The following is a 15,006-nucleotide window of genomic DNA, read 5'->3' as shown; positions in this document are numbered from 1 at the left end:
GCGCTTATGGAATATCGTCTCAGTCATGTGACTAGATTCGTCATTGTGGATCACTTCTACTACCCTTCTTGTAGAGGTGTGTGACCTGAGCCTTTTTCCAACAACGGGGCACGGTTTTTTGTTCGAGGGATCTACGATAGATTGCAATTAACTCCTTCTTCTAACTCCACCGCAAATTCAGTATAGAATCTGACAGTCATTCCATCGGGCCATGCAGCTTTGTTCAATTTTAACGATTTCAGCTGTTTCTCAACACCGCTGACGCTAATAACTACTTCATCCATCTTTTCAGTGGTACGAGGATTAAGCTGGAGCAATTCTCTTGGATTTTCCTCTGTAAAGGAACATTTGAAAACTTTAATGTTGGTCGGAGTACAAGTGTTTCTGAACAAAGAGTACGCCGAACTATGGGCCTCTGCAGCTGACGATCCGTGCATTGGCCAGTGTTAACACCATGACACAGGCAACTACGACTGAAATGCCCACGTGACCATCGGCACTGGACGCATTGGCATAGCGTTGCACGGTCTGATTAGTCCCGATAGCGTTTTCTTCGTGCCAATGGAAGTGCAAGAATCCTTCCTCATCCAGGGGGACAGCTCTTTGACACCCATACTGTGGTACGAAGACAAGCTCCATTATGCTCTGGGGAACATTCACGTGGGCATCCACGGATCCAGTAGAGCTCGTGCAGGGCACCATGACGGCCAAGAAGCATCGTACACCCCTTCATGGTGGTCATGTTTCCAGACAGCAGTGGAATTTTTTAACGTCGCAGGCCAGAAATATGGCGGAGTAGTTCGAAGAAAACAGTGTCGAGTTCCATTTGATGTGTTGACCCCCAACCAGATCTGAACCCAATCGAAAACATCTGGCATGTGGTTGAACGTGGCGTCAGAGCTCATCGCGTCCTTCCCTGGAATTTGGTGACTTGGGCGTCTCCAGCGGCCTACGAAGGCCTCACTGCTTCCATGCCGCGATGCGTCGACGCTTTTATCCGTGCCAAAGGTGGACATACCGGCTATTAGGTAGGTGAAGCATGCCTGCGTGTATCTGGTATATGAATTCACAGACCAATCAATCTTGGAGTCCTGAAAATCCTCGGCATGGAGTGTGTAGTGCAACACGAATTTTTGTCAGGGAACTAACAACTTGGGGAAATGACGTATGGTTATTTCACGTACAATGATGTGAGTGTACATACCGCCAATGCGCCTTTGACCCCATTACGGCAGGTTTTCTCTAATGGAAACTATCGTCGTCCATAGACCTCCTTTTACTTTTGTTGATTTTCAGCTTAAAACCTCTTTTACGCTGCTGTTCCAAGTCCTTTGCCGCCTGCCAGAATTGTAACCTCATCATCAGACCTTCAAGTTTTCTCCCTGATTTCTGACCCTATTTCCTCATTCTCCTTGGTTTCTGTTACAGATTGCTCAATATACAGACTCTAATGTTCTGAACTGTAAGAAAAGTAAAAAGTATGAATTTCCAGGTAGTAATTATGGTCCAGTTTGACTCCTCAAAACTCTTGCATACCCATCTAACAGACGTAATTTTTTCGCTTGGGACATCGCATGTAATCAGCAATGTGTCACAGGTACGTAAATCTACTTTGTTTGGTCTCATTATACTTATTGCCTCTTATATCCTTTTCCCACTTTCTTACACCTCTTATCTTAAGGAACTACACCGAGTGCGTGGATTCTGTAAATCACTATATTTATCCTTAATCACGCCCATGGATACACCTCTATGCGATCCACTGCCGAATTCTCATCATACTCTTCGGCCCTCGTCTTAAATTTTATGAATGAAAGTTTATATGCCTTGTTTTAAGACGAAATAAGATTTATATAACTGGTTTGATTTTTCAAAATTTTAGAACGCGTTCAAAGTGGATGCTGTTTATGTTTCTCAGTACTGTACATATTTAGAAGACCCAAAAATTGTGCAAACAATGCCTCTGGAATGTCGAAGTACAGCTCGTTGTTGGAGCGCTACATCGATAAAAATACATCGCTGATTCCTTGCGAGGAAATAAACGATCACTTATTCGAAAGTATAGATTCTATCAGCATATTGCAACTTGTCGTAAACGCGTTCTAGTTCACAGTTACTAGAAACAAACAACGAATTCCTGCAGTTCTCGGAGGCACGCTGACACGGTGATAAACAGCTTTCTTTAAGATAATGATACCACCTACTGGGATCATACAGATACCGGAACAAGGGAAGCACTGATTAGCACACGTTGTAAAATGTATGCTACAATAAGGCAAAGCGAGTTTGATTCCCTGAGATGGAAAGAAATAAAGCCTTGTATGGAGCATACGCGCTACATAACGACTGAGGACGCTAGCTGTCAACGCAATTTACGGCTTTCCTTGGACTGAGTGTTTGGATTTTTTCCCATTCGCCACAACAGCAGATCGATCCGAGGGTAATTCCAGTAACGGCTGTTACGTAAACACGACACGTCTGTTTATAGTTGCGTCCTTGACCGGTTTATCCCTAGATAAAGCCCGATATTTGCTCCTAGTAATTCAAGTAGTGTCCAAGAGTGCAATGTAAATTCGACAACGAAAAATAATAGGAATTTTAGGACATGAGTGAATGACTGTCAAAAGTATCCACAACTAACTACGAACAGTTTGGAAAACAATTTTTATTTGTAATTATTCGGTAACGGTAACTAGCAAGGGGAGAGGCCGATAAGTGGGTCGCCTGTTTTGATCAACTTTCTGTAAGGACGTTCTGTAATGAAAGTAGAGGGAAACGTGTTTCGGCTTTTTGTTACACACTATTTTTTTAAGAAAATCGATGTCAAAGTTGATGACGGAAAATCGTATTTTCAGTCCTTTACAACGAAACATCTTCTAAGCGCATACATTTTTTATCAGTATAATATGGGATACAAAGTTAATAATGTTCGAGTTATTAACGTTTTTGTGTTCCATGCTGTAAGTTGGGCACCTCTGATTCGGCGATTTGGTATTAGATTGCTGGACGGCGTTCGATTCTTGGCTGTAGCTTTTTTAGCTGTATCTGATAATAATCTGATAACTGGAATACTTTTCTTTCCCCTTCCTGAAGTAAAACATCGGGAGATGTGATTAATTATTAAATAAGTATATGTGATACAGACTGTAAAAATAAATCTAAAGAATATTATTGTTAATCGTAGATGATCATCTATTCGAGGGCCTTTTTGCAATGAATGAGATGAAACTTAGAGTAAGGACAGGCAAAACATACATACTTATGGCACCATGCGCAAAACACGTACAGGATCTCGCCACATTGACATATTTTCCGGTACACTGTTCTTGGAATACTTATCCGAGTCACCTTACTAAACAGAGATGTGTCAGATATCGATTTAGATGCGTGCAAAGCGTCTATAAACATATCTAGAAAGATAGGCGCGGACAACTAGTTATGGACGGAGGCATGAATTTTGATAGCATACGTCCTATCCTATAATTCTCTGCTCTGCTGTGATGTGATGTCGCAAGATTTTCAAGTCGTGCTCCTAAATTCTTTACTTGTCCGAAAACGTTGCTGTCACACGGTTGACAAAGAAAGGTACATTCCGGTGGTGTCAACTTCAAGATGCATGTCTGTTGAGCATTGTCGTCTCGTAGCGCGTCATGTATCCCGAAGTACTGGGTGATCAAAAAGTCAGTATAAAACCCCATGTCATTCCAAGCATGTGTGTCAATTTGTACCTCTCTATCTACATTATTCCGTGATTTATTCAGTTTTCAAATCTATACTGATTTTTTGATCACCCGGTAAATCAGCTGTTACACTATGTGCGCTCAATTATTAATTACACCTGCCGAAGTTTTACTTAAAAAGAGGAAATAAAGGTACTTCCAATTATGAGAATATTATCAGATTCACCGAAAAAATATCGTACTAAAAAAAACCACGACCAAGAAGTGAACATGGTCCAGCAGTCTGATAGTTTAACGTCTCGACCGATGATTTCGCTCTGCTAGATATCTACAATGACGGATGCACAAGTTACAACACAATAATGCTAATAACTCCGACATTATTAACTTTGGACCCCATATCATACTAATAAAAAATGATAGTTTTTAGTCGGGCTTTATATATAAAGCGTGGAAAATACGATTTTTCCGTCGTTAACTATGACCTAGATTTTGTTTCAAAAGCTTGAGAGCGTCTAGCAAAAAGGACGAAACATCTGTTTCTCTGTTTTTCAATACAGAACAACGTCCTTCAAAACTTGATCAAAATTGGCGACCCACATGGCAGACCCCTCCCCATGTAAGTCCTTGTGTGGCACAGACTTCATTTTCTTCACTGAAAATATGTTTCAGAAGTTTTAAGCATATCGTCCCTCAGTGAAAGAGAGGAATGAGGGCGAAATGCGGAAAAGTATTACACGACTGCGCCGAAAACCTGTGTCCTAGGACTTCATAGCCTCGAGCGTAAAGCAAAGGCGTACGGCCAGATGGCTGTAGCGGAATTTTCTCGCGTGCCGTGACGGTTCCACAGACTAGCTTGTGCCGCTAACCCCCGGGCTTAAATAAAGGTCTCTGCTTTCTCTGTTATTAACAAACAGCTCTCAAATAGATTTCTCTGTTAGCAGCCGGGCCGAATGTTTACTGAGGTCCCTGCCTCCCGCACAGCGGCGTGCCGATTCTTGTAAATATTACGGCTGCCGGTTTTAATTTTTCCGTAAATATTACCCCCCTCCGAATCTTTGTGCCTGGACCGCTCGCTTGACGTGTTTCCAGAAACCGCCTACAAGCACGGTGCGCGGAGGGGAGAACGCGCGGGCGGAATTATAATCATCACCGCCTTAACTTCTCCTCCAACTCTAGCACCCTCTCCTCTAGTTCACTTCGTTTCCTCTAGCAACTGGCTCAACGTTCTAGGCAAGCCTAAAGAGACTGTCTGTACTACGATTGTCTGTCCTTTTAGGGTGTGCGAGGGTGGTTTGATAACAATCGTTTATCTTCTGTGGCGAGGCGTCATCATTGTAAACTGGAATAAATAAAAGGTTTTTAAAAGACAGGGCTAGACATTGTGGATGATTTCTGTCGTTTGTATTAATGAAAATCATTTGTTCATTCCTATTCATTCGGTAGCTACACTAATTCTTAGGGAGTTTGACATATTTTGGAACAATTTTTTTTTCACTCTGGAGAGTTTTTACTTTTTGATATTCGTTTGTAGGTATGGATTTATCTATTCCTGTGAACATGGAAGACTAGAAGCAGTTCTGCATTACGGAATGTAAATTTTACTGTTGTTGCTTTTTTCCGCCTTCACTAGCAATAGTATTATTACGATATTTTTTAGCCGATACTAATACTATCGAAGGCGGAAAGGCCGACATTCGAAAACTTTGTAGCCTCTACCTCAGTCGACCTATATAGGTCGGTGAAGAATAGGAAACTAGGATTCAAAGAAGCAATATACTTAATATTATGTTCGAAATATGGAAGTACGTGATACGTTTTCTCCATCCCGCACTCCTTTGTTTCTCAACATTGGTCTTTGCTGTTAAATCTGTTCAATACATCATCTGTGGTAACTTCTGACGTCATTGGTCAAAGCGGGACTGCTTGTATCCCATTACTTAGTAATCCCAATTTCACTAGCGTTTGTCCATTGCCTAAAGGCAAATATACGACACATTAACTCATTTGTAAAGTAATCAGACGTCTGAACCTGTTTTATATGTGTGAGTTCAGTTCTTTAAGGAATTGGAGGTGGGCAGGATGTCTGGTTAATAATATGTAGTACGCTGTGGTTTCACTTGTTGTTTGGACTTTGATGTGTAATAATGGATCCAGGTTTCATCGACAGTGACAAGTCGACGACAAAAATCTTGCGGACTGCGATTAAACAGATTAAACAACCAGTCATTGTGCTGAAATATTGTGCCGGATACGCTTTTGGTCGACTGTGAGCAATAGCCATATCCATCGGTCACATTGATTTTTCATAGCCAATTCTCCTTGCAGGATATTATGCACTCGCTCATTTGAGATGCCTACAGCATCAGTAGTTAAACGAATTTTTATTCGACGTCTTGCATTACCATACCACAGGTTTTGGCAATGGGTTCATTAATACAAAAGTGAATGATATTCGCAGATAGTGCAGCATCGGTGAATTACATCCAATTATGTTTTGATCTATGCAGCACTTCAATCCTTCAAATGAAAATGTTTAACAACAGTACGAAACTCTGTGTTCTCCATTTTCAGTCGCAGTCGACACACTGACTATTTGAGACGGTTGTCAACGATGAACTGTGCATTGAACAATGTTGAAAGCATTTATACGATCCTTGGAGTAATAAAGCTTACCAACGATGAAGGTGCAACGCAAATGTTCCATTCCTTCATAGAAATTCACCAGACTTACCGAACAACCCTAGTATTGCTAGGCGGTATGGAATCGTTATGGTACCACATAGGGTTTGCGAAGAATATTGAAAGAAGGGCATTTCGTTTTGTATTATCCTGAAAAAAGAGTGTGTCACGGATGTGATACGTGCTATGGTGTGGCAATCATTAGAAAAGGGCGGTTTTCTCTGTGGTGAAACCTTTTCACAAAATTCCAAAGTCAATTTTCTGTTGCGAATTTGAAAATATTTTGTACATATGGAGAAACTGGAACACTCTTTCTTAAATTCTGATGGCGGCATGGGTTAAACCCAAGGAGCGAAGGGCTATTAACAAATAGTACAGAAACCAGTCGGCAGCTATAAGAGTCGAAGGCCCTAAAGGGTGGTGGTGGTTGTTGGATGTTTAAGGGGGACTAAACAGCGAAGGTCATCAGTCCCCCATTCCAAAATCAGGCGAGCCGAAAATCTACGAAGCAGATAAAAACCAAAGGGGGAGGAGACGTCCCCCCAGGCGCTAAAAGAACACAAATGCAGCAACGAACACTACAGACAAGAACAGAACAGAGGAACACCAGACAGAAAGAAACAGAAGAAAGGAAGAGGGCCGGAGACTGGTTGACTGACCACGAGATCAAAAAAGGGAAAGAGTCAACCATCACACGGCCTACCAGAACAGCAACAGACACGAGGACAAAAGACACAGAAAGGGAAAGGCGCAGGACCTCCCTAAATCGAACCATAAAAAGGACTACCACGGATAAAATTTAAAACGTCATCAGCCATGGAGGCATCGTCAGATAAAACCAAAGCCAAAGTGCCCGAGAGATTAAAAGATTGCCGGAGTGCGCGCAGTCGAGGACACTCCAGCAAAATGTGGCCGACCGTCAGCCGGGACCCACACTGACACAAGGGGGGATCCTCCCGACGCAAGAGATGGCCGTGCGTCAGGTACGTATGGCCGATGCGCAGCCGACACAGGACTACCGAGTCCCTGCGAGAAGCCCGCAGGGAGGAACGCCACACATCGGTCGTCTCCTTGACAGCCCGCAGTTTATTCGGGGCTGTCATGCCACGCCACTCAGCAGCCCACATCCCAAGTACCTTACGGCGCAACACCAGCTGCTGGTCGCGAGCCGTAAGGCCGATCTCCAAAGCTGGGGCGTCTATCGCCCCTTTGGCCAGCCTGTCTACACGTTCGTTCCCTGGGATGCCAACATGACCGGGCGTCCAAACCAGGACCACTGAACCACCAGAACGGGCAATGGCGGAAACAGCCTCCTGAATGGAGGACACCAGAGGAGAGGAGGGATAGCAGCGGTCGATGGCCTGAAGGCTGCTCAGGGAGTCACTGCAGATGACAATGGACCTACCTGAGCAGAAACGCATGTGCTCAAGAGCGCGCAAGATGGCCACCAGCTCTGCAGTAAAAATACTGCAGCCAGCCGGCAAGGAGCGTTGCTCAATATGGTCAGAGTGAGCAAAGGCGTAGGCAGTGCGACCATCAACCAGGGAACCATCAGTGTAGACAGGCTCACAGCCCGGAAATGATTCGAGGAGCGCAAGAAAACGGCGACGGAGGGCCACAGGCGGAACCGAGTCCTTAGGGCCCTGTGCCAAATCCAGACGGACAGACGGCCGGGACAAACACCAGGGAGGCGTAGGTGTATGGACCCGGAAGGGAGGCAGAAGAGGGAATGACCCCAGTTCTGACAGCAGGGACTGGACACGGACAGCTACGGAAAGCCCAGACCTAGGTCGCCGTTCGGGCAGATGGAGGACCATGGCAGGGAAAAGCAGGCGACGATTGGGATGGCCTGGCGAGCAATGCACGTGGACAGCATAGTCGGCGAGCAGTCGATGGCGGCGAAACCGCAGCGGGGGAACCCCGGCCTCCACCAGTAAACTATCCACGGGGCTCGTACGAAAAGCGCCAGTTGCAAGCCGGACCCCACAGTGGTGTATGGGGTCTAACAACTTCAACACTGAGGGTGACGCAAACCCATAGGCCAGGCTCCCATAATCAAGCCGGGACTGCACAAGGGCTCTGTACAATTGCAGTAGCGTGCAGCGATCTGCACCCCAAGACGTGTGGCTAAGGCAGCGGAGGGCGTTGAGGTGCCGCCAGCATTTTTGCTTCAGCTGAGTAACATGAGGAACCCATGTGAGCCGGGCATCAAACACGAGTCCCAAGAAGCGGCAAGTGTCCACCACGTCAAGCAGGTGGCCGTAGAGGTAAAGTTCAGGATGAGGGTGGACCGTCCGACGCCTGCAGAAGTGCATAACCCGAGTCTTGGCAGCAGAGAACTGAAAACCATGAGCCAGAGCCCATGATGCTGCCTTGCGAACGGCGACTTGCAACCTGCGTTCGGCGACTCCCGTAGTCGTGGAGCTAAATGAGATGCAGAAGTCGTCGGCATACAAAGAAGGAGACACCGACGACCCCACTGCTGCAGCCAGACCATTAATGGCCACTAGAAATAACGAGACGCTCAACACCGAGCCCTGCGGGACCCCATTTTCCTGTATATAAGAGGAACTAGAGGTGGCACCGACTTGCACCCGGAAAGAGCGGCGCAATAAAAAGCTTTGAAGAAAAGCCGGGAGCCGACCACGAAGACCCCACCCATGCAACGTGGCGAGGATGTGATGCCTCCATGTGGTGTCATACGCCTTCCGCAGATCGAAAAATACAGCAACAAGGTGCTGACGTCGGGCAAAAGCCGTACGGACAGCAGATTCCAGCCGCACCAAATTGTCCACTGCAGACCGGCCCCGACGGAAGCCACCCTGGGATGGAGCGAGGAGACCGCGCGACTCAAGGACCCAACACAAACGCCGCCCCACCATACGTTCGAGCAATTTGCACAAAACGTTGGTGAGGGTAATGGGACGATAGCTGTCCACCGCCAGTGGGTCCGCACCGGGCTTCACGATGGGGACAATAAGACCCTCTCGCCATTGCGACGGGAACACGCCCTCGTTCCAAATGCGGTTAAAGATGGCGAGGATGTGTCTCTGGCAGTCCCTGGAGAGATGCTTCAGCATCTGCGCATGGATGCAGTCCGGTCCTGGTGCTGTATCAGGGCAATCGGCGAGGGCAGCGAGGAGTTCCCTCTCGCTGAAAGGAGCATTGTATGTTTCATAATGACGCGTCTGGAATGAGAACGGCGTCCGCTCGGCTCGCTCCTTTAGAGAGCGAAAGGCGGGGGGATAGGATGCAGTCGCAGAGCTCTGAGCAAAGTGCGCGGCTAGCCGTTCAGCAATGGCGGCAGCGTCCGTGCAGACAGCGCCGTCCAAGGACAGCCCAGGGACACCCACAGGGGTCTGGGAGCCATAAATCCGCCGGATACGGGACCACACGTGCGAGGACGAGACACGGGAGCCCAGGGAGGAGACGTACCTCTCCCAGCACTCCTGCTTACGCCGTGCAATAAGTCGACGGGCGAAGGCACGGAGCCTCTTAAAGGCGATGAGGGTCTCCAGAGACGGGTGCCGCCTATGACGCTGGAGAGCCCGCCTACGGTCGCGAATAGCCTCAGCAATCTCCGGCGACCACCAGGGGACAGCCTTCCGCCGAGGGAGGCCAGAGGAACGGGGGATGGTAGCCTCGGCCGCTGAAACGATGGACGTGGTTAAAACACCGACCACCTCGTCAATGTCACCCTGTGGGGGAGACGCAATGGTTACAGTGGAAGTAAAAGCTGGCCAGTCAGCCCTGTGGAAAGCCCAGCGGGGCAAGCGCCCAGAAGAATGACACTGTGGCAGTGACAAATAGATGGGAAAATGGTCACTACCACACAGGTCAGGATGCACCCTCCAGTGGAGGGATGGGACAAGTCCAGGGCTGCAAATAGAGAGATCGATGGCCGAGAACGAGCCATGGGCCACACTGAAATGCGTGGGAGCACCGGTGTTTAAGAGGCTAAGGTCGAGCTGAGCCAACACATGCTCCACGGCCCGACCACGATCATCGGAGACAGTCCCACCCCATAGAGGGTTGTGGGCATTGAAATCGCCCAGCAGCAAAAAAGGTGGCGGCAGTTGTGCTATCAGAGCAGCCAGGACATGCTGCGCGACAGTACCATCAGGTGGAAGGTAGATACTGCAGACGGTGATAGCCTGTGGCGTCCACACCCGAACAGCGACAGCCTCTAAAGCTGTTTGTAGAGGTACAAACTCGCTGTGAAGAGAGTTCAGGACATATATGCAGACGCCACCAGACACCCTTTCGTAAGTTGCCCGGTTCTTAAAATAACCCCGATAGCCACGGAGGGCGGGGGTTCGCATTGCTGGAAACCAAGTTTCCTGCAGAGCAATGCAAAGGAAAGGATGACGGCTGATAAGTTGGCGGAGCTCAGCTAAATGGTGGAAGAAACCGCTGCAGTTCCACTGGAGGATGGTACTGGCCATTGCTGGGAAAGGCGTGACGGGACGGGGAAGGCAGATTACGCCACTGGGTCACCCGCTGCCTCCAAGTGAGCACCTGTGCCAGTGCTTTCCATGGCGTCGGAGGGACTGGCGAGATCGAGGTCCTCAGCGGACGCCAGGATCTCCACCTCGTCCTCAGACGCAGAGGTTGAAGGTTGCGGTGGGACAGGTGCCACCGCTATGTCAGGATGCTTGGGAGCCTTTTTCTTCAACGGCTTCGCACGCTGTGCCTTGGGAGGGTCTGGCTGGGAGGGCCCCACTGGGTCAGTCTCAGGGACGGACGACGACCGTGAAGCCCTATGACCAGCGACCGGTTGTTGCTTCAAAACTTTGCGGGTATCCGCTTTGACACTGGGCAAAGCCTGGGAAGGGAGGGCCCCAAGGGACCCCTTCCTGGCTAGAGTAGCCGAAGAAGCCCTATGCTTCTCCGGCTGGGAAGGGGGGACGAATGTCCCCGATGGTTGGGGTGGTGTCGCTCCTGGAGTAGATGGAGCAACAGAGGGCGAAGTGCTCCCCACAACCAAGGGGGCCGGGTCATTTTGACATAGCTGAGAGGCAACAGTACGTGACGACACGGGAGAGGATCGGACCGCTGTTGCAGCAGCGGCATAGGTGGATGTCATGGGCACAGGATGGAGCCGCTCATATTTCCGCCGTGCCTCTGTGTAGGTCAGGCGGTCCAGGGTCTTATATTCCATTATCTTCCTTTCCTTCTGGAAGATCCGACAGTCCGGTGAGCAGGGGGAATGGTGTTCTCCACAGTTAACACAGACAGGAGGCGGAGCACATGGAGTATCAGGATGCGAAGGACGTCCGCAATCCCGACACGTGATGCTGGAAGTACAGCGAGATGACATGTGCCCGAACTTCCAGCATTTAAAACACCGCATCGGAGGAGGGATATATGGTTTCACATCACAACGGTAAACCATCACCTTAACCTTTTCGGGTAAGACATCACCCTCAAAGGCCAAGATGAAGGCACCGGTGGCTACCTGATTATCCCTCGGACCCCGATGGACGCGCCGGACGAAGTGAACACCTCGTCGTTCGAGGTTGGCGCGTAATTCATCGTCGGACTGCAGAAGAAGATCCCTATGGAATATAATACCCTGGACCATGTTGAGACTCTTATGCGGCGTGATGGTAACTGAAACATTCCCCAACTTGTCACAATTGAGCAACCTCCGTGACTGGGCAGAGGATGCCGTTTTGATGAGCACAGAGCCAGAGCGCATCTTGGACAAGCCCTCCACCTCCCCGAACTTGTCCTCTAAATGCTCCACAAAAAACTGGGGCTTGGTCGACACGAACGATTCTCCATCAACCCGCGTACACACAAGGTACCGGGGTGAATATTCGCCACTGCCTTCTTTAGCAAGACGTTCCTCCCATGGAGTAGCTAGGGAGGGAAACGATCTCTGATCCAATTTCTTCCCGTTGAGGTTAGACCTCGATCGCTTAGAGACTGCTGGTGGAGGCCCACCAGCGATAGATGATGTACCACGCTTCATTGCGGGTCATCCGCCCTGATGCCACCTACTCCGACCAAGGGCCCTCCCCACGGGCGCCACCCAGCCACAGCAAAGGCCACCTGGCAGGATGGCCGTTGCCGGGAGTCCCGATGCCCCAGGGAGATGGGCATCTACTCCCTGGCATACGTGGGGAGTGAACGGCGCAGGCATCAGTAGAGCGATCCCTGTGTTGTCAGGGGGCTACAACCAAGAGGGTACATGGCGACCCCACCACAACGGACTGGCTACCGTGCTGGATCTTAGGTGCAAAAATGGCCAAGGTCGTCGTCACAGTTAAAAGAAACACTGCAGAGTGCAGCGTGGTAATCGCCCAAGAGATCGAAAACGAGCGGGACACCATTGCAACGACGAGAAAGACGGCTATAGGTCTAATTGCACGAAGGATACAGTGCACCATGTAAGGTGCCCTTCCCCAATTGGCTCGCTCTTCGGAATAATTTAGATAGATGGAGGTCAAACCCGAGAGGGGACCATCACATAAGGCCGAAACGTTTGAGACTCCTTTTAGTCGCCTCTTACGACAGGCAGGAATACCGCGGGCCTATTCTAACCCCCGAACCCGCAGGGGGGGCCCTAAAGGGAACCAGTGATTGAGATAGGGTTGTAGTCTGACCCCAATGTTATTCAATCTGGACACTGAGGAAGCCAAAGAAACTCTTCCATGTTTTCTGATGACACTGTAATTCTGTCAGACACAGCAAAGTACTTCGAAGAGCAGATGAACGGAACGGACAGTGTCTTGAAAGGAGGATATAAGACGAACATCAACAAAAGCAAAACGAGGATAATGGAATGTAATCGAGTTGACTCAAGTGCCGCTGAGAGAATTAGATTTGGAAATGAGACACTGTAGTAGACAAGTTTTGCTATTTAGGCAGCAAAGTAAGTGACGATGTTTGAAGTAGAGAGGATATAAAATGGTAAGAAAAGCGTTTCTGAAGAAGAGAAATTTGTTAACATAGAGTGTAGATTTAAGTGTCAGTAAGCCTTTTCTGAAAGTATTTGTATGGAGTATTGCCATATATGGATGTGAAACATGGACGATGAACAGTAGACAAGAAGAGAATAGAAGCTTTTGAACCGTGGTGCTGCAGAAGAGTGCTGAAAAAAATGGTTCTGAGCACTATGGGACTTAACATCTGAGGTTATCAGTCCCCTAGAACTTAGAACTACTTAAACCTAACTAACCTAAGGACATCACACACATCCATGCCCGAGGCAGGATTCGAACCTGCGACCGTAGCGGACACGCGGTTCCAAAATGAAGCGCCTGGAACCACACGGCCACTCCGGCCGGCAAGAGTGCTGAAGATTAGATGGTTAGGTCACGTAACCAATGAGGAGGTACTGTGTGGAAAATAAAGTTGTGGCACAACCTGACTAGAAGAAATGATCACTAATTTAGTACTGGTGAGAAGTGTTGGGGATCCAAATCGTAGATGGAGATTGAGAAGGGTGAGAGTTATTCGGGGACGCGGAGGCTTGCACTGGATACGTTAGCACGGAGAGCTGCATCAGACGACTCTTCGGATTGAAGACCACAAGAAAAAATATTTTGAAACTGAACTTTTGGTTCATGAAATGGCGTGCAAATTCGCTTACCATGTACTTAAATGGAAAGAACACAATTAAAGTGATACTACAAATGATGTTTGTCATAGAGTGTACAAAAACCGTAACTCACAGTGTCGCCAACTCTCAAATACGTAATTTCCCTCCATTGGTTAACGACCAATCTAGACAAATCTTTGAATAATATTCCCATATGTCTTTCGACAAGATATCACAGAACTTTTTTTGCAAGTTTCGTTTCTATTCATCCCATTTCAACGAGTGTGTGTGTGTGTGTGTGTGTGTGTGTGTGTGTGTGTGTGTGTGTGTGTGTGTGTGCGTGTGCGTTAGGTGGATTGTTTGAATCTCCATTCAAATGTCAAATAAAAACGTAAAAAAACTTTGTTTTCAACAAGCGCTTTGACGAGGTAACAGCGTATAACACACAGAAGAGTGTGGATTTAAGGTATGTAAATTTGATGAAACAGATTAAAATTTAACGTAGCCGCCGTGCCCTAAAAACAAAGCTAGTTGCGAAAATATTATTACGCACAATACTGTAGATGACGAAATTTGTTGGCACTGGCACTGATTTGACCATAAAACAGCAGAGTCAATCTCGTTAATGGATGGTGTTTCAAGTGGAAATTGCGAATGCTTAGAGATAGAACGTCAGGCATGTTATTGAGCAAAGATGATGTGTCAATAGTGACAGCAGCTGTTACAAAGTCCCATTACACCTCATGTCGGCACTACAGTTACAGCACTCTGTGAATTGGATTTTTTCTTTTTACTTTGGTCTTCGGCTGTCACTGTTTGGTATGTAAATGCCGGGTGCTTAGATTAAAGAGCCGCTGTTCGCGGGCAGAGGTCCAATGTGGGCTGTGATTATCGTATAGCACCTAAATTCGTAGATATTTTAAAGCCCTACTGCGAGACCGATTAATGATAGAAAAATAACTAGTTCCAATTTTGACCACCAGGTGAAAATGAGGCGCTGTGAATGCAAGAAAGACATATAGCAGTGATTTCACATTTAATGAATTTGAAACGGCATGTAGACAGATAACGTGAAACGACAGAGAGGGGGCGAAC

The sequence above is a fragment of the Schistocerca serialis genome, chromosome 3, assembly GCF_023864345.2.
Source record: "Schistocerca serialis cubense isolate TAMUIC-IGC-003099 chromosome 3, iqSchSeri2.2, whole genome shotgun sequence".
NCBI classification, from domain to species: Eukaryota; Metazoa; Arthropoda; class Insecta; order Orthoptera; family Acrididae; genus Schistocerca; species Schistocerca serialis.
This window is presented reverse-complemented; position numbering follows the sequence as displayed.